General features: G+C 53.4%; 1 protein-coding gene across 5 annotated transcripts in view; it reads right to left on the bottom strand.

Moving 5' to 3' along the window:
* Window positions 1-18,257, bottom strand: part of RBFOX3 (RNA binding fox-1 homolog 3) — a 179,945-nt gene that overhangs the window by 128,478 nt on the left and 33,210 nt on the right. The window lies entirely within an intron of this gene.

The following is an 18,257-nucleotide window of genomic DNA, read 5'->3' as shown; positions in this document are numbered from 1 at the left end:
CCCCGGCCCCGCCGACGGGGCGCGCCGGGGGGCGGCGGCAGCGCAGCCCCCGCCCCGGGACCCCCGCGCCCGCCCCGAGACCCCCGCGGGTCCGGGCAGAGCGCGGCCGCCGCAGCCTCGCTGTGCTGCTGCGGGAGCCGCTGCTGCGGCGGAGACCCGCCAGCCCCGCGCGTCGCCCCCGCCCGCTGCCCCCCAAGCGGGGGCTGCTCAGGGCCCGCGCCCGCCGCGGCGACGCGCTCGGCCCAGGCACCTGCTGCAGCGACGCGCGCTGCACGAGCAATGTCCGCGGCAAGGTGCGCAAGGCCCGCTCCCACCTCGCACGCTCACCCCAGCAGCGCGTTGAGCTCAGGCCACCACGGTGGCAAGGCACAGAGGACGCGTCCCCCCCTCGGCACGGCACACGAGGTGCGCTCCCGCTGCGGCGGCATGCCCGGCACCCGCTCAGCATGTGCTCCCGCCTCCGGTCGGGAGCAAGGAGCCATTTTTCTCCTCGCTCTTTCTCCATTGCAAATGAACATATCAGGACTGTGACAAATAGGGAGTTTATTCCCGCAGTCAGGCTGGGCTCACTGCTGTCTGCAAGTGGGCAATGAACTGTCCCGAGGGGTTTCCTCCGTTTTACTGTGCATTCAGCAGTACAGCCACACGCTGACTTGCAAGCTAGCAAGGAACAAAGCTCCCCGCCATCCTCAGGGCAGGCCTCCCTCCGGCTCAGCGTGCAGCGCCGGTTCCTATCGCTTTGCCCATACTGCCGTAGGGCCGGACGCCTGGGCCCACCTCAGCCACCTGGCAGGTGCAAAACAAAAGGATGGTAGGGAGGAAGAAAGGGTTAGGTTCCCGGCTGCAAACACTGGGAGCAAGGAGGGAATGCATGAAACACACAGGATGCAAGTTCACAAGGTATGCAGGGTTAACTACAGCTTAGATTACGTCTCAGCCCCTTCCCCTTTCTCCTTTTTAAACCTAATTTAAGGACCTTTGGGCAGTGATCTTAGCCATGCAGTGAGTGAAAGCAACAGTCCTTCCTTGAGCTTCATGCGAGAGCAGGTCCTGACTTCCCAGGCTCTCTCCCGTTCAGCTCTCCTCTCGGGAAGCCGGCTGAACGCTGTTGTAGACCTGCCCTGTAATATTTTGCAAACCACCGGCTGTTAGAGGTCCTGTCGTACTGCCCTTTTCCGGGTTGTTATGCAATCTCTAAGATAGGCTGCTTTGGTGGTGCAGGCCCATTTATTCAGGTGTTGCTGGACAGCCTCAGACTTCCCCCTCCTGAGCTCTGGGCTGTTACGAAATGCAGCTAGAGCAAGTAGCTCTTCTTGCAGACTTGTCTGAGTTACTGTACTCCACTCAGCACCTTGCTTCTAGCTCAAATGACCCATTTGTGGTTTCCAATATTTAAGACAGTGGCTAACCTTCATAAAGCTACATTTCATGAGAAATATTTGGAATATATGCAGCCTGTTTAAGTCAATTTACTTCCTGTGAACTCTGCATAGCATCCATCCATGAGACATTACTAGTATCCTCTAGAGCCCACATGTGACACCCTGAAAACAGGTACCGCTTTCCCTCCTTCCCATCCAGATATATTTTTCCCTCTCTCTCAAAAGGGTTTTAAGGAACTCTTCAGAGAAGATCATGGTTATATAGAGTACTAACAAATGAGGACTACAAAATGCACCTGATAAATTTATCATGTGTAATGGATATTTAGATGCACGTTTTGGCCATCTAGGATGCAGTAACAGCCAAGCCTTGCTGCCACGTAGGAAAGAGGCAGCAGCACTTGGTCTCGTGACCTGCTAAACCAGGGAAGCACTTGGCCGGCGTGGCTCCTTGGTGTGCCCCACCGTGTTTCCTCCACACGGTTCACGGGACTGAAGATGCTTTAGGCGGCAGATTTGGAGGATGAAGAACCAGGAACATGGGAGAGAAGAGATCTGAAAATTTCTGGGTTTCAAGCCGCTGAGCTGGGTTCCTGTTGACATCTGTTCCTACAAATGCAAACTGGTATCCACTTCAGAGATGCAACTTCACAGATCAGGAGGTGTATGTGCACTAGCTGGAGTGGAGGAGAAGCAAACAGCTGCTGCAGCAAGATGGTGTGGGATTGCTAGGCAACCCCACGCTGCCGAGCAGGAAAAGGCCTGTGCTGAGCCAGTGCCACGTCGCTGGGGCTCGCATCCATTTTCTGGGCCTCCAAGACAGAGAAAAGCAGGCACCAAGAGAGGAACGCACTTCGGAAATCTTTGTGGATTTCCAGGAAGAGCAGCTGAAACCTGGCTGTGGGAGAGGAGGAGCAGAGAGGGCTAATAATAGAGAATAAGTGAGAGCGACAGTTGAAGGAAGAGAAGCAGTTAGAAAAACACAAGTCAACAAAACCCTGCCTTTTGGCAAGGTTGTTATATGAACCAGAAGGAACAAGTATTAATCTGGAAAAAATATTTGTTTTTCTTAGCTTATTTCACAGTCTATTTGCCATTTAGAGTCTTAGTTTGGAAGAAGTCATACTTGTTAAATTACTGTTGCTTTTTTATTTTTATCCTTAATGATGAGGAAGTCTTCCTAATCACAGCTGGAGCAGAGAGATGACAAAGCCTGTTGTGGCTCTGCCTTGCTTTTTTTGTGAGCACAGATGCTATCGACAGGAGTTGCAGCAAGACCGCTGCACGCAAGGATCCTCTTAGTCCCCAGGGTGGTCTTACCCCTGTTATTCCCTCTGCAGAGCCCAAGGAAGGGCAGTGCCAAACCACCAGTCCTAGATCTCTAGAAATACCAAGACACAACAGATTTCCAACACTGAGAAGAGACAAAACAAAGGCGTAGCCCCTCCAAGCTGTTCGCAATGGCACAAGCTCTTGGGGACCCTTGACTTCTAGCTGCCCAAAAGGGGTTCACCCCCACTCCACGCCTTTGCTCAGTCTCGCAGACTTTCATTCTGGTGCTGAATACACAGAGATGGAGCCATTCTGGCTCAAAGGGTCCATCTGGAGCACATTCAGCTCTGACCTAACAGGCAGCTCAGACTTGGCTGTGCTAAGAGGTGTGCCTGCACGCTAGCGCTGAAGTGCAGTCCGACCTGCCCACGGCGCAAGCAAGCGCAGAGCCCGCTGGCTGTTTCAGAGGGAGGGAGGGAGGCATCCTGCCAGCTGGAGATTTCCCCAAAGACCATCCAGAACACTGGGTACCTGCACAGTCCTTGGCTGTGATGAAGACGGTGGGATGACATGGCAGGACCCAGATTTTTTTGGCAGGTGTCAGAAGCCCTGCCAAAAGCCTAATGCAGAACGTGAATACGTGAACACAAGCTGAATGCATCCCTAATCATAAGCAAGTTCAGCCTACAAGGTACTCTCCAGCACTGGAGAGATGAGAAGAGAGCGCCATGCTAATGTACTCTGAAATAATGCTTTTTTAAATATAATTTATGATAGATTTCATAGCTAAGTTATGCAACATAATGAGCAAATCTAAAATGCAATTGTCACTGCACATTAACAGCAAAATCCTGAACCTCTATTATACTAACAAACTTATTAAATCAGTGAACATTGCATTGCATCAGTCAATTACTAAAACAATGCCAAGATCACTAGAATAATCTGATACCCATTAGAGAGAGAAATAGAGAGAGCGTGCAACTAGAGCTGCCCACAGTGTGACATGTTTTTAAACATTAACTGTATTTACATTTTTGATGTAATGCTGCACCTGCGGGATATTCTGCAGCTACTTCCCTTGTTCCAGGAGAGGAGCATCAAGAGCCTAAATGAGCTCTGTGTCCAGGGACACCAAGTCTGTCTGGGACAAGGAGGTCGAGGAGAGAAGCACAAACAGCCTCAGCTCTGAGATTTCCTGAATGCTGAGTGACTTTGCTGCATTAACATTGCTCCGTGTCAGAAAACACTATGCAAAAAAAAAAAAAAAAACACCTTAAGTCTTGGGCAAAGCAATTGAGACAACAAAAAGCGTGATGTGGGACATCTCTGACTCCCAGCTCCTGAGGGCACCATGGGTTAAAGCCGGTCTCTGCCTCTCCCACGTGTGCTGGCTCACGCACTAGAACCACGCTTGGCAGAGCTGGGAGCGCGTGGGAGACCTGGGGCAGAAAGCAGGTGTCACCAAGCACTGCCCCTTCGACCCAAATCCTTAGAGAGCAGAGGGCAGAAGGTTTAGTCTTGGCTGCCCACCCTACGCACTTTCCCAAAGCAGCCCTGAAGTGCAGCCACATTCCATATCAAATTGATGTAAAAAAGGTCTGAATTCAGTTTTCACAGAGCTGTTCTCTAAGGAGCATGAAGTTTGCCAGGGAGCCTGCAGGTCTGTGCCCCCACCCCCGTCCTGGTAGACCTAGATCTGAGATCATCCCTGGCTCCACCACAGAGCAGCTCACAGACACCCGCTGTGGGCACACATTTGCAGTGAAGGGCATTTGCTTCCATAGCAGGACAGCGAGCAGCATAGAGGATGGCATAAATCTTGCACCGTAACCCCCGAGGCGCTCACACTTTCCCTGCTGACTCTGAAATCCGGTCATCATTGATGCTACGTCATTACAAGATCATTAAACACATGAAATAAGGAGATCTTGAAGTAAACCTGGAAAGGCATCCATGTAAATATCTAAAGCAAAGTGTGCCTTGCACCTTGGTGTAGTGCTTTGACACAGCACTAATTATGGAAATTAATCATTGGTAAATCAGGTACATGTTTATTTATTTATTTAGTGTTTTTCACAGCAACCAGGCAGGAGGAATGTTGTGAAAGAAAAGCTGCTCTATTTATTCTGATAAGAAATGTTTGGTAACATGTTGCATGATCCAACCTCCCCACGTTCTTTTTCAGATTAAATTCTAAATTGATTTGCTGGTATCATACCGTTCATAGCTCTCAATATGTCATCGCAGCTAATGAACCATGCTAGGGACACATTTATAACCCTCTATTAGCCTCTTCCATCAGGAAGGGACTTTTTTCTTTTCCTATTTGCTCCAAGGTGCTAAAAGTTAAAAAACAAAACAAAAAGCCCCCAAAAGCAGAAGCAGCAAACATTTCTGCTGCAACTGCAGTACTCGCATGGTTTCTATCACTCCCACCATGGACATGGCACTCAAGTGGGACGCAGAAAAGGCCCTGAAGAGCATCTCTCAAGCCCCACTGATTTTCTTCAGGCCAGCACTCATCCAGGGTGGGTTCCAGCCCCTTTCCCCATAGCTTGGCCTATCCGGGCTCACACTTTTCAAGCAAAGCTTCTATTTGACTTCATTTAGAAAACCTGCCTCAAACAGCAGTTGAAAGCCAAGCCACAAAGTGAGCTGAGTTCATAGGAGAGAGGGAGCTTATATGTCCTGCCCTTTCCTCCCCGCTCCTGGGATGGTCTCTGCAGCTCAGAGCTGGGAATGCTGCTCTGAAGGAGCTCCAGCTGCTGAGCCCAGCACCAGGCAGGTGGTGTTTCCATTTGGAACCAGCCCGCGTTCACTTTCCCTGGTACGAAATGCTAACCGGTAGCAGAGGCACCGAAAAACTGCTCACAGGTCCATTGCTTGGGGGCACCGGGAACCTCGCAGCTCACCGCCAGCTCTGGAGCCTCAGGCTCTGGAAGCTTCGTCCCGGCCGGCATGCTGTTCTAGGCCTGATGCGTTTGGCTCAGCGGCACAAGGTGGTAGGTACGCACCAGTCCGCAGCACGGGGAACACGGGGATGCTTCTTGTGCACGCTCCCACCGGTGCTGTGGTGGCTTAAACGTGGCCTCGAGCACCCCGGCTCAGGGAGTAGCTGTACGGGACTCTCCATCTCTGAATTTTGTATTCTTTGTTTAATTTTCATCCTCACATCTCCCATGCAATTCTTTATGCTCAGCAACACCACTCACAGCCCAGGCTCCACAGTCAGACATCCTAGACGGGGCTTTGATTTGCCCCAGCCTCAGGGCCGTGACGGCTCGCAGCTCACGGCCAAGCTTGGAAGGAGTCCAGCTCCTTTCTGCCCGGGCTGGGCAGCCCCGGGGACCCACCAGATTTTCCCCCTCTCTCACACTCCACGAGAGCGCTACGCCGGCGTTTGGTTTAAGATGTCTGTGCATACCACTTTTCTGCAGCCCCTTCCAGACCGTTTGCGGGGGAGCTGCGCAGGTAGGATGCACTGCTGCTCCCCAGAACAAGGCTCAGGAGTGAATCTCCTATGTTTTGGATGCAGCTGGTTCCTAGCAGCTAATGGCTGAGGCTGGAAGATGATAGTGGGAAGAGAAATTCAGTAGCAATCAAGAGGCTGCTCTCATCATGTGGCAATTGCTGCGTACACATTGCAGGAAGACAGCACTTAAAATATGAGCTGAATTCCCCTTCATTCCAAACGCAGAGCTTCAGGAATGGAGAGACAACTCTATCGGGGGAACGAGAGCTAATTAAATTTACTGGGATCATTGAAGAGGAAATTATTTAATATTCTGCATGGAATTTAATATCTGAAAGCATGAATGGCCTTGTTTCATCAGAGATATGTTCTCTCCTAACATTTGAGTTTACATTTTGCGCGGAGCCCTGCCGCTGAGAGAGGGAGGAACGGGGGAGGCGGCTGCCTAGGAGAACAGCGCTCCCAGAACCGGGAGAAACAAACAGGAGAAGCTGAGCGTTGCTGGCACCTCGGCTGCCGCGAGCCCCACGGTCGCCTCGCGGGGATGTCCCCGGGGACTCCCGACGGACCGGCTGCTCAACGACCTGGAGGAAACCGGCTTCAGTGGACCCTGCCCCTTCTTCGGCGGGGGAGGAGAGGGGGGAACTCCGCTGCTCCCGGGTCAGTCGCTCACGCTGGGCACATGCAAGGACACCAGGCTGCCACTTCTCTGGAGAGCAAAATGTTGAATGTGCGTGGGGCCTTCAACATTTGACCTTGAGCACTCCATCACCCAGTCCCACTTTAACAGCCAAGATGCTGACAGCTCAGACCACTCAATTTGCTACTCAGGCCAAAGAGGAGCCTAGGCAAAGTATACCACATTTCAGGACCAGAAGGACCTTTACATATTTAACCTTCACCTTGTTTGTACAAGGAAGACTCCTCTCTGCCACAGCTCCCATCTATGACACCTTCTTCCAAGGCCAAAAATCAGCTGCAGAAAAGGCATCGCTCAGCAGCCCTGCTGCCGCGGTCTCTCATCTGACTTTTCCCCCCTTGCCACCCTCCGAGGTGGACTCGGACCTGCCTCTGGCAGCCCCAGCGGAGCCAGCACCTCTGCAGAGATGCTAGAGCAGAGGGCTGCTCCAGCCACGCTGGTGCCGCAAGTCCGGGGCAGAGCAGGAGGCGAGCCCAGGGCCTGCGCAGAGCCGGGCCAGCACACCGGCTCAGCACACCGGCTCCGTCCTGCAGCCCGCTGCCCGGCCGCACGCACAGCCTGCACGCAGCACGCGCGGGAGGGTGGGAGCACTCCCATTACGTCAATCTGCCGACCATCCTCCAGAGGAAAACCTGAAGGAATGCCAACCTCACACTGAAGATCTAAGAGTGCCTGCCCTTCTGGCTACCCATTTCTTTCTCCTCTTTTTGCCCTGATAATGTCTCTTTCTCTCTCTCTCATACATGAAAGTGATTATAAGTAGCAATAATTTTGCTCCTGTATTTATGTCACCAATACCTTCAGCTAATTCCTGTAACTGCCAGCATGGAAGCACTAATACCTCTGCAAAAGACAAAGCAATTATTTCTAAACATAGCTCCCTTTCCTTGCATTGTCACCACCTAGCTCATGAAACCCTGCTCTGTTGTCAGCATCTTTAACTAGCAAGGAAGAAAAAAATTCCCTGAAAATATATCCAGTGGCATCAAACAAGCAAGCAAGCAATGTACCCCTACCTTCCAAATCCTGTAGCACCACTCTGAATTTGGACAGGGATAAAGTAAATCATCTCTCATTCACCAGCAATGTCCCTGGAGTCCCGACCTACTCTGGACTCGCACAGGAGAATCCCTGGGTCTGCCTCCATCTTCCTCAGAGAGGGGGGGAAAATGGGGTGGAAAACAAAGGAGCTGTGCAGGCAAGAAGTCTGGGATGAGGAGGTCTCTGACGAAGGCAGAGACTCTCCAGTGCTCCAGGCAGGAGAGCTCTGGAGTCTCCCTTTGCCTTGCAGCACCTGTCTCCACAGCAGAGACAATTTGTGTGACAGAAATCCAGCTGGGACTAGTGACCCCTTAAAGCAGGTGCCCATTTTCACAGGAACCATAGTCAACAGAGGGACAAGGGAAATGCAGAGCACAGAGACAGGGCACTGGTTCTCCTACAGGCCACAGCATATCAGCTGCTGTTTAGTCTCCCGATTTAACTGCTTCAGCAGAGAAATTCCCCTGCATCTTATCCAGGTGACTGGAACATGCCACCCATTGGACCCAGACACGGGCGCATTAGCTGTGCTCCCAATGCCTGCGCCTAGGAGACCTGCCTCAGGACCCTCTGTATCCCGTGGGTCTGCTCCAAAGAAGTTAAAGTGAGCCATAAAATGACAACTAAAGAGAAATAAGGAACATAAAGAGCAAAGAGAATGTAAATTGTGTAATTAGCATATACACAGCACTTGCAAAGTGCCCATTCACTAGCTATCAGCAGCAGGGTCTCCAAAGGAGAGGGGTCTCCCAGGCAGCCCCAGGACGGGCAGGCAAAGTGCTTTCAGGCATGGAGGTACCCTCCCACCCAGACCCCTCCCAGGTGCCTGCTCTATGAATTCATAAGGGGTTTAGGGCACTGGGAACAAGATGTGCTAACCTGTGGTCCCTGCAGGTCCCTCCAAGTTTGCACAAAACCCCCAGACCCACTGAGGTCCAAGGAGCACCCCCATCTGCTCGAGAGCTTTACGCTTGGTCATCCGCTATGACCAAGTCCAAGTGCCAGACAAAAACACAGCACCTGAACCCTGCCTTCTGCACCCCAGGGCAACCAAACACCTGGTCACACCAACTCCACTTACCTTGGCTCTAGGACACTGGAGTGAGTGGGGAAGGAGAAGCAGTAGCAGAATTAATGAGCGAAAGTAGGCTCCCCAGTAAGGGCTGAAATGAGATGGTACCTGGAGGCAGCAGCACACCTGGGTGACCTACATATCCATCACTGATGGAATATTTAACCAGCCCTTTTCAATAGATTGTGTATGAAAAACCTCCAGGCTCTTGCACACAGTGAAAGGTACATAACAAATCCTCTGTCTCTGGAGACCGGCCCTGCTGGCTGGCCTCAGCTTTCAGAGAGATTTAAATGAACAAACCAAGGCTGAGCAGGGAGATGAAGCAAAGGTAGTAGTACAGAGCACTTTGCTTTTAGTTGGGTGCTTGTCTACAGCTTCCAAAGCCCTAGTCCAAAAAGCGATGGGCTCACACAGCTGGGCAGGGTGTTGGGACCTTGCTTTGATGCTTCGCATCCCAGCAGGGAACCCAGAAGGACCTTCCCCATGTAACAGGCTGCCTAGAGTTGCCAGGCTGCAGCCTTCCTGTGCTGCTGTTTGGGGCTTTCCCAAATCCCCCGCCAAAGATCTGGTCCCCAGCTATAAAGCATGCTCCAGACAACATCCAGAGGGCACTGCAGATGGTTTGTGGTGTCCTGACATATTGCACCCAGAGCCCAAGACCAAATTCATGGGCTGCTCCTCGCAGAGGCACCTCAGCAGAGCCCAGAGTAGGGATCACAACAGCTGGGGAGGCCGTAGGGCAGGACAGACACAATCGTTCTCTTGTGAAGTGATAACCAGAAAGGCCTTGGTTTAAGGCAAAGGTAAATGTCACAATTTCTCAACTTGGAGAAGAGTCCCACAAGGGAGGACCCTAATCAAGTAAAGTGCACAAAGTCAAGGGAGAGAGTCCAAGTTTTCAGTAACTGCCCTTAAAAATATTTTCATAACATTTTATATCCAAACTACACTAGCACCTCCAGTAATTAACAGCTAAGTTTTAATTAAACATTGATTAGCTACTAATTAGTCTAATGATTAGTCACCTGAAGGAGACAAAGCAAAATACTGGGGCTGCCAAGCTAGGAGAGGCAGAAGGCAAATGATGAAAGATTAGAGGCAGGCTTAAATTCTATATCTACTTCCCTCTGGGCCAAATGTTTTCCCTTATTTTGGTCCTTTATAAATGATGCCTTCAATGTGAATTTTTCTAATTGTGGCAAGTCTCAGAGCCTCGAGTGATGCAGAGAAGACTGATTTTATTTGTCTTTTCCATCAAATTTCAGCTTGTTAATGCAGCTAAAGAGCCTTTCCCCTGCTAGCAGAAGGATTAGTCTCTGTCGCCATAATGAAGTCAGTTGGGGGGATTTTTGTGCATTTTCTCCTGTAACAGCGCAATAAGAACACCGCAGAACATGCAGAAAGCGGGCAACATTTCATTTCTGGCTCTGCAATCTCATCCTCCCTAGGACACAGATGTGGACTTCACTTTTGATTTCTTACGTACAGTGGCCTGTTCATTACTTTCTACCCGGTAGACAGGTCTCCTTCATCACCCTACATGTCCCCTCCTGCCTGCAGCTGAGCCTGACTCGCTGAAGCCAGAGGTACTACGACCAGAACCTGAAGTCAGACCTAGCACTACAGATAAGAAGCAGTGGGAGACCCTGGGACAGAGGGCTACCAGAAGAAAGTACCCTGGAAGGTGAAGATGGAGACATCCACTGAGGCTAGCAAACATGGCTCACCTGTGGTTTGCTTGCTAGTCTCATCTCAGAGATGAGGAACGCTGCAGGACACAACTCAGCTCGGACATGCCAGGCCCAGGCAATCTGCTCAGGCTGCCAGCCCGCACCAAGCTCTGTGCCAGCTCAGCCCCACAGTTACTGGTACCCGAGCTAACTACTTTCCAGATAGCATAGATATCTCTGCAAAAGTTGCGGTCATGCCCCCAAGCTGCCAAGCAAACATAACACAGAGCACTTTAGGTAGGCTATCAAGTTCGTTTTACACCAAAAAATAAGCTCAAAACACTCAACCCTATGTGGCAATAGCTTTGTACTTACAAGGAACTGGAGAGTCAGGCCAGGTCCTGAAAAGCAGCTTCTCCGTGTGCCAAGGGGCCTCCCCGCAGAAAGCATTTAACCCAGTTCTCCTGAACAGGCTCTTTGGATGATGAATCTTCGCTGTGCTCTAACACGGACATAACTACAGTCTCCGTGCTGACTGTGTGGAAGGCTGCTTGCCCCTGCAACTCGTTGGCTCTAGTAATTTAGCAGGGCATTACTGTTATAAGGATGTTTATTATTTTACCATTCCCTCTTGTGAGATAATCCTATTTACCTACATTGCTTATACCTCAGAAAAATCACTTCTGGATGAAGGTTATGAAAGTGCTTACAGCAGAGCACTCCTCCATAGCAGCAGCTCAGGGCAGCCGCTCATTAGCCTGTGCTCCCCAGCAGCTCTTGAGCTCTCTTTTCCTCTCACTTCCCCCTCCCGGAGTGGCAGGCCCTGTGCTCCCAGCCTCTTCTTGTAGCCTGGCTATCAGCTTGCCTGAGCATCTCCAGGTGTGCCCAGCAGCTGCACCATCCCACAAGCAACCCCTGCCCCTTCCTCCTCCCACTGCAAGTTTCTTGACTCTTCTGCAAGTTTGGTCTTTTTGTCCCCCCATTACTTCCTTCCTCCCCACACTCCTTCTGTGCTCCTAGCTGCAGTTTTATGGCAAAGGAGCAGAGAAAGGTGAAAAAAATAATGCAGATATGTGTAAGAAGACTGCAAATGTCATGGGAATCAGAGCAGACCCTCTGGAAATCAGAGCATGCCATTTGCCTGTAACCCCAAGCAGAGCCTGTACTGGGTCAGACATGTCAGGAAAGGCTTGAGGGCGAGGCAGGGAGGCCGCTGGCTTGCGGCACCGCCTGAGGAGCACGAGGGCTTGGCCCCGTTGCACACACAGCTGCCCAAGTGCAATAAAATCCCTAGCAGAGGTAACTCAAAGTCTGAGACCAGGCAGGTTGGTGGTGCGCTCAAGTGGGACAGGCATAGCAGGGGATGTCATGGGATATATAGCCAGAAGTACAAGCATGATTCAATACCCACCTACCTGTTACAGGCAGCAATAGCATGCTCTGGGCACACGACATGATGTGAACAGCGGAACCTATGTGCTTGCTTTCCTGAAGGCGCTCTGGGACCTGCCGATGGGTAATGCGAAGGGTTAAACTCTACCCTCAGCCACCATCCGCCTGCATTCGCTTGCAGAACTGCAGGTGTATTGATTGTTTCACACATCTCATCAGACTCAGATTGGTACAAATCAATGGGGTTAGGTCAGCAAGAGAGGTAGCTGAGTAGATACCCTCCTCCTCCTCTCGCCGGGGATGGCATCCGTTGTAAAGCCCCTGTAGCTTTCCCCGGGCTCCCGTGCAGGTATATCCGACCTGCCTCCTCCTGTGGGCTCTCTGCAAAGAGTCCCTGGGGACTCCTGATCTAGAAGAGGTGGAGAAGGCAGAGGCACCGACCAGCAGCTCTGGGCTAGCACAACTGAGATGCTGCTGACTTCTGCGGGAGCGGCACCCGCAGCGACGCCTGCTCTAACGGCCCGGCCAGCCTGCGAACCGAAAGCCCTGGGAGCTCCCCGGTGCCGCTCAGCGACGACCAGGCGTGCAGGGAAGAGCACAAACCCACCCATCCACACACCCCTCCGGTCTCCCCGTCCTACGTGCATTCCCTGAGACTTTCCCAGATGTGCCGAGGGGATCCCAGTGCCTGCACTTCATCCAGCTGAAATGTGCAAGCTTTCCGAGCAGCAGGGAGAGACAGAAGCTCTGTCTATGGCTGTTTCGTGCTCCTCTACAGAGCAGTCTGCTGCTTCGGCTCCTCTGCTCTTCCCTCTTATGCAACTGCACAAAATGCAGAGAGAAAAAAAAAAAGATGCTAATTTATTTGAGGAGCTCAAGCAGGTTCGCACAAGAAGGCAGTTTCAGCAGATTAAAAAAAAAGGGAACAGCCATGTCTGAAATGCTGCTTCCGAAACCCTCCCTGCCGGGGACGGCGGCCCTTCCTCAGCCCCGGGCGCGGGTGCCTGCTGCTCCTCGCAGCTCCCGCTCTGCCCGGTGGCACGAGAACAGCTCGGAGCCGGCTGGGCCGCAGCGGCCACCGGCACCGTGGCTCTGGCACTCGGCTGGCACGGGCTCAGGCGCTGCCCACCCGCTCGGCGCTCGGAGAAGCGAACGGGCAGCGGAAGGTGCAGCAGGATCATTACAAGCACATCAAAACAACCCGCCCACGCCGAGGCTTTTGGGGAGCTTCCGAGGTGGGGATTTGCGGGAACAGAAAGGGTGCGGGAGACCCGGAGAGCCGCAAGCGGGGCTCTGCCCAGCCCTTGGCGTCACCGCCGCCCCCGCGGCAGCCCCGGACAGGGTCACAGCTGCCGCGGGAAGAGCGGGGCTCCCAGCCCGAGGACATCGTTTCCAGGTGCGTGATTCATTTCCCAGCACGGCCCATGCTGCTGGGGCTGGGGAGGGCTGGGGCATCGCGGGCGGCGGCACCCGGGCCCAGGGGCCACGCTCTTCCAGGGCTTGCGCAAAACCCCTGCTGCTGTGAACCCGTCATAAACACGCTCTCTCCCTTCCCTGTCTGCTCCTGGCATTAAAGATACACCTGCAGTCTGCCCGTACCTCAGGTACTTTGTCACGTTAGAGAAGGCACTAGAGGGAGCTTGCTGGAGAATTATCTTGTCTCTCTTCTCCCTCGAGCACGAATCAGAGGCCCCAGCGCTGCGGAATGGGCAGAAGAGCCCGGGGCTCGGTGCCCCCACGGGCACCGCTGTCTGCAGCCCTCCTCCACCATGGAGGGGCACAGGGAGCCCAGGCCGAATCCATTACCAGTGCCTCACAGCCAGCCAGCTCTTCTTTCATGGGGACCTCTGGCAATTATAGGTTTAGTGGTGCAAAACATAGTTTAATAGCAGCCAAGACTGGTGGGATTGATTTTTTGTTTTGTTTTAAGTGCAGTTAATCTAATAGTTAATTTATTTAAATTGATAGGGCAGAGAGAAATTACATTTCTATCTTCTCTGAATAGATTTTACAGTGTCTCGTGACCCAGGCAAGCTAAAGAGCTGGGTTAAAGGCCCTAATATGCCTTTGGAATAGCTGCCTTTATCAGCGTGTAATTTTTTCAATTCATTACTGCCATTTTAGCAAACAACTAGTATAGATTTTTCGTTACAACAGCTCTTAACGTGTTAGTCATGTGTATGCTGGTACCTGCCTTAACCACTTACAGTAAATCTTTCCCTCCAGAAAATGACGCCACCAAAACCAACCCACCAGAAACGGTTTAGAGCTTTTGGGAGGCATCGCACAGACCTGCCGTGAACCCCAGCAGCTGGGCCTGCAAGAGGACCACGGGGCCAGGAAGAAGTGAGACCAGCAGCCCTCGGTCCTTGCACCCCCAGCACCGTGGCCTTGTCCCATCCCAGAGAGCTTGTTTCTGGTAATAAGCTTTCATTAAAATGTTGATGGGGATTTGCTGTGTTTATACTTGAAGCCGATCTGCAGTTTAGATGCAAGAGCAGTGTTCTGCAGCTGAGTGTTTAAGGGAGGGAACATACTTGGGCTGCAAATTTTGCTCTTATGCCTCTGGGAATTGTCTTTAGTGCTCTCTAAAAGATCTCTAGCAGTGCTGTAATGCACAGGCTCTCCCACAACAAGCACCAGCAGAAGCCTCCGAGGGTTTTCCCCGTGCTCACGAGAAACACGTAGGACAACCAGGGAGAGGGCTTGTCCCTGCCCTGCTCGTGCTGCGGGTCTGCAGGCTCTAAGGGTAACTGTGGTGCAGGAATTTGGCCGGACTGTCCCGTTGAGTGCAGCAGTGCTGGTACAGGGGCACGTGGAGCTGCGTGCGGTCCCGAGCTGGGACTGATGCTCTGGGACACAGGGAAGCTCCCGGGATCAGCTCCATGCTTTGCTGTGCTCTGCAGCGCTTTACTGCATCTTCCGCCCGAGGCTCCCCAAGCGCGGCCAGTCCGGCTCCCCACGGGCTGGACGTGAGGACTGGGTCCCCTTTTCCTCCAGGGCAGGAGGTGAGACAACGAGGGGCCGGGTGACAGTCTCAGAGCAACAAAGCCAGGGAGTCCAGCTCGGTTTTCTTCCCAGCAGCCAGGCTGATTGCTGGTTTGTCGCAGCCAAAGGGAGCCGAGCCTGGCTCCAGCTGCTCTGGCCTGCGCAGCGGCAGCTGCTGGTCCCCACGGGAGGGGACGCATGGCGCGACCACCCTCTCCCCCGGGCTGCTGGGGCCAGAGCTGGCGCTGGCTTCTCTTGCACCGTCACCTCTGCGCTGCACCTATTCGGGGAGGCAGCTCGCACCCCCCTCGTCCCCAGGCTCCTTCCCTCGAGGCAGCGCTCTCCCTCCGCAGGCGGCTTCCAGCCTTGCTCATTTTCTCTTCCATTTCCTGGCGTTTCTAGCTGCCTCCCACAGTACAAGCCTGGGGAAGAGGAGGCAGATGCTTCGCTGAAACGCTCCGAGCGGTGCCTCAGGGGACAGTTGCTCTGCATGGGCCCGATAAAACCGACCCTGGCAGGAGGCAGAAGCGCCCCGGTCAGCGGCCAGGGACCCACAAAACCCCCATCGCCTGGAGCCTTCCCAGGCAGCAACGCTGCAGTGCCCGTCGGAGTCACCGCGGGTAGAAACAGGAAATCCCAGAGCACTCCGAAAAGAGCCTCGCTGAGGGGGCAGGCAGTGCAGGTGGGCAACAGTAATTAGCCATAATTTGTAGGCTATGGCATTCCTTCAGGAGAAGGGGAACCGCGAGCGAGAGGGAGCAGGTGACGGCTGGAGCAGGGCACGTTTGCTGCAGTGCCAGAGCCGCGCTCTGTCAGGGCATTAGCAGCACCGGGTCATTTTCTCTGCCGGTGCCAGGCGCCGCGATGAATGCAGATGGGCAGCAGGCGAGGGGGTAGAGGGCAAGCAGACGACAGCTCTGCGGCTCACCAGCGTGCCTTAGGATCTGCCTGTGTGTTTCAAGCAGGCTATTAAAAAAGTCACCCTATGAGACCGGAGCGAAGGAGAGCAACAGAAGGTGGGAACTGGCAAGGCACAGAGGCTCCCTGCAGCACCCGTCGTGCTGGGGGGGCCATCGCGGTGGGGAGAGGGGTGAGAGCGGTGAGCTGGGAGGGAGCGAGCCAGGTTGGGCTGGGCGAGGGATTGCACAGATAAACTGGGGCTGTGCCAGCGCCTGCTCTGCTGGCAGCTCTGCTTCATGGCAGAAGTGCAGGAGGCTCCATGGTGTCTCCAGGCACAAACCTGTCTTCTTTGTCCACAAAGGGAGGTGGGGGGCAAGGGGGGGGTTCCCATGCATGACAAGAGACTCAGCAACCTCCAGGCTTCCAGGTGATCACTGAGCATCACCAACCTCTCCGTGGAGAAGGGCAATTCCAGGGCCATCAGAAATATGACCTCCTGGCTCCTGTTGGTGCCGTGTCTCCCATCCACCCGTACTCCAGTGCTGGGTGTCTGCCAGCCTCTGCAGCCCAGCCTCCGGCCCCGCTCGCCCCTCCGCACCTTCCTTCCGCACGAGCGCAGGCTGGCCCTGGACACGCGGCAGCGGGTCCCCGGCAGGGCACCACCCCGGGCCGTGCGGCCGCAGCCCCCGTTCTTGCTGCTCGCCCTGGCGCTGCCCAGCGCCCACCGGGCCGGCACGGACCTGCAGGGCCAGCTCACTGCTCTTCCCTCCTGCTGCAGGAGCTGCTTTGATAGCTTTGCCTCTCACGTCCCAGCTCTCTCTCCCCGCGATAACTTTAATAAAAAGTAAATCGCTATTATTCTGTACCCAGAGGTAAGAGCTCCTGTTCTTCTGATCCATTCTGATGAGGACCTTCCCTCTCCTCCTCAAAGTCACGAGGGGGTGGGAGCACGAGCCAAGGGACACATCCTGCAATAGCAGTGCCAGAGCCCGTGGCCTTTTCCTCTACATTCGCCCCCCCCCTCCCCCCCAGGAAGCCCTGCAAGTTGTATTTGTTACCCCAAAAAGGGGAAATAAAAAAAAGGGAGGCTGGGGGCAGGGGCAGCTACAGGAGGGAGCAGCGGGGCTCCAGTAGGTGCTTAACCACCTCCATGGCTCTTCTCCATGGAAGAGCGGAGGTGAGCGCAGAGGCCTCCTGCCCCGAGCTCCCCGGGTGCCGCGTGCTGCCTCCCCACCAGCACTTCTGCAGAGACTCCCCAGCCCTCGCTCAGCCGTAGGTTTCCTGTAAGAGTCAGCTCCGTGCCAGATTTATAGAGGATGCTGTTCAGTATTTCATGACTGCTGCAGGCAATCCCATTGCTGCCACTGCGGCTGCACAGAAAGCACTTTGTAGATTTGATTATGTGATAAGGGGCATCAGAAATGCAACTTGTTGCCTATTTCCCAGAGTAATTAATTTCATCTATATTGAACAAATGACATAATTTGAGGATTTCTGGGTTATGGATTAAGTAAAGACCAGACAAGAGCATCCTCATTGGCTTGGAGATTAATTAACACCATGAGGTGAAGCGAGTTCTCTCCTCTGCAGGATTGCTTTGCTTGTACATTTTTAATCTACCTGCCGTGCACTCCAGCTGACCCTGGAGGATAGGCTGCTTCCCTGCCACGAGGCAGCCTGGGAAGTAATGTTCCCTACGGATTAGAGCCCTGGACAGGGCTTGTTCTCATACCAGGACATAAGGGGATGCTAGTGAATAAAGGCAAATTTTAAAGCTTCCTTGGGGCTTCCACCCCTCTACCCGCCCTAATCATCTGCTCTGGCCACCCGACAGGCATGGTGGACACGGAGGCCTTGCTGCAAGATGAAACCCGCAGGGATGTTAGCTACATCCCAGAGCCCGTTTACAAGTCAGATGAGGGAATGGGGTGCAGCCCACCCTCTCCCACAGGGATGCTTTTCCTTGCATACCTTTTACCCGAGTCTATTCACCCACCCAGCTTGACTGAATCTTTAGTCATTTCGTCTTACAAAGCACATTATTCAAAAAATACAAACTGCACATGAATTTCAAGCCCACTTTAAAAAAACACCTAGGGATTGATTGCAGCTGAGTATGGAGAATAGATTTAAGTGGAAGGGGGAAAGGAGGAGGGCTGGGGGCTGCTACAGGGACCCTGACACACTGCAGCATTTCCCGATTGCCACAGGCACGGCTTCTCTACTCAAAGCCTCGCTCAGCAGGGCAGGACTTTGGCCCTGGATGTGCCATGAAGGATCTCGGGGGGGGGGGATGGTGAGAGCAGGGGACCTCAGCAGAGCTCTAGGGGAAGCTGGGTGCAGCTTCATCCTGTCTCTATTC

Source organism: Dromaius novaehollandiae, chromosome 18 (genome assembly GCF_036370855.1).
Source record: "Dromaius novaehollandiae isolate bDroNov1 chromosome 18, bDroNov1.hap1, whole genome shotgun sequence".
Lineage (NCBI taxonomy): Eukaryota > Metazoa > Chordata > Aves > Casuariiformes > Dromaiidae > Dromaius > Dromaius novaehollandiae.
Note: the sequence above shows the minus strand (reverse complement) of the source record. Positions and strands in the feature narration are given on the sequence as shown.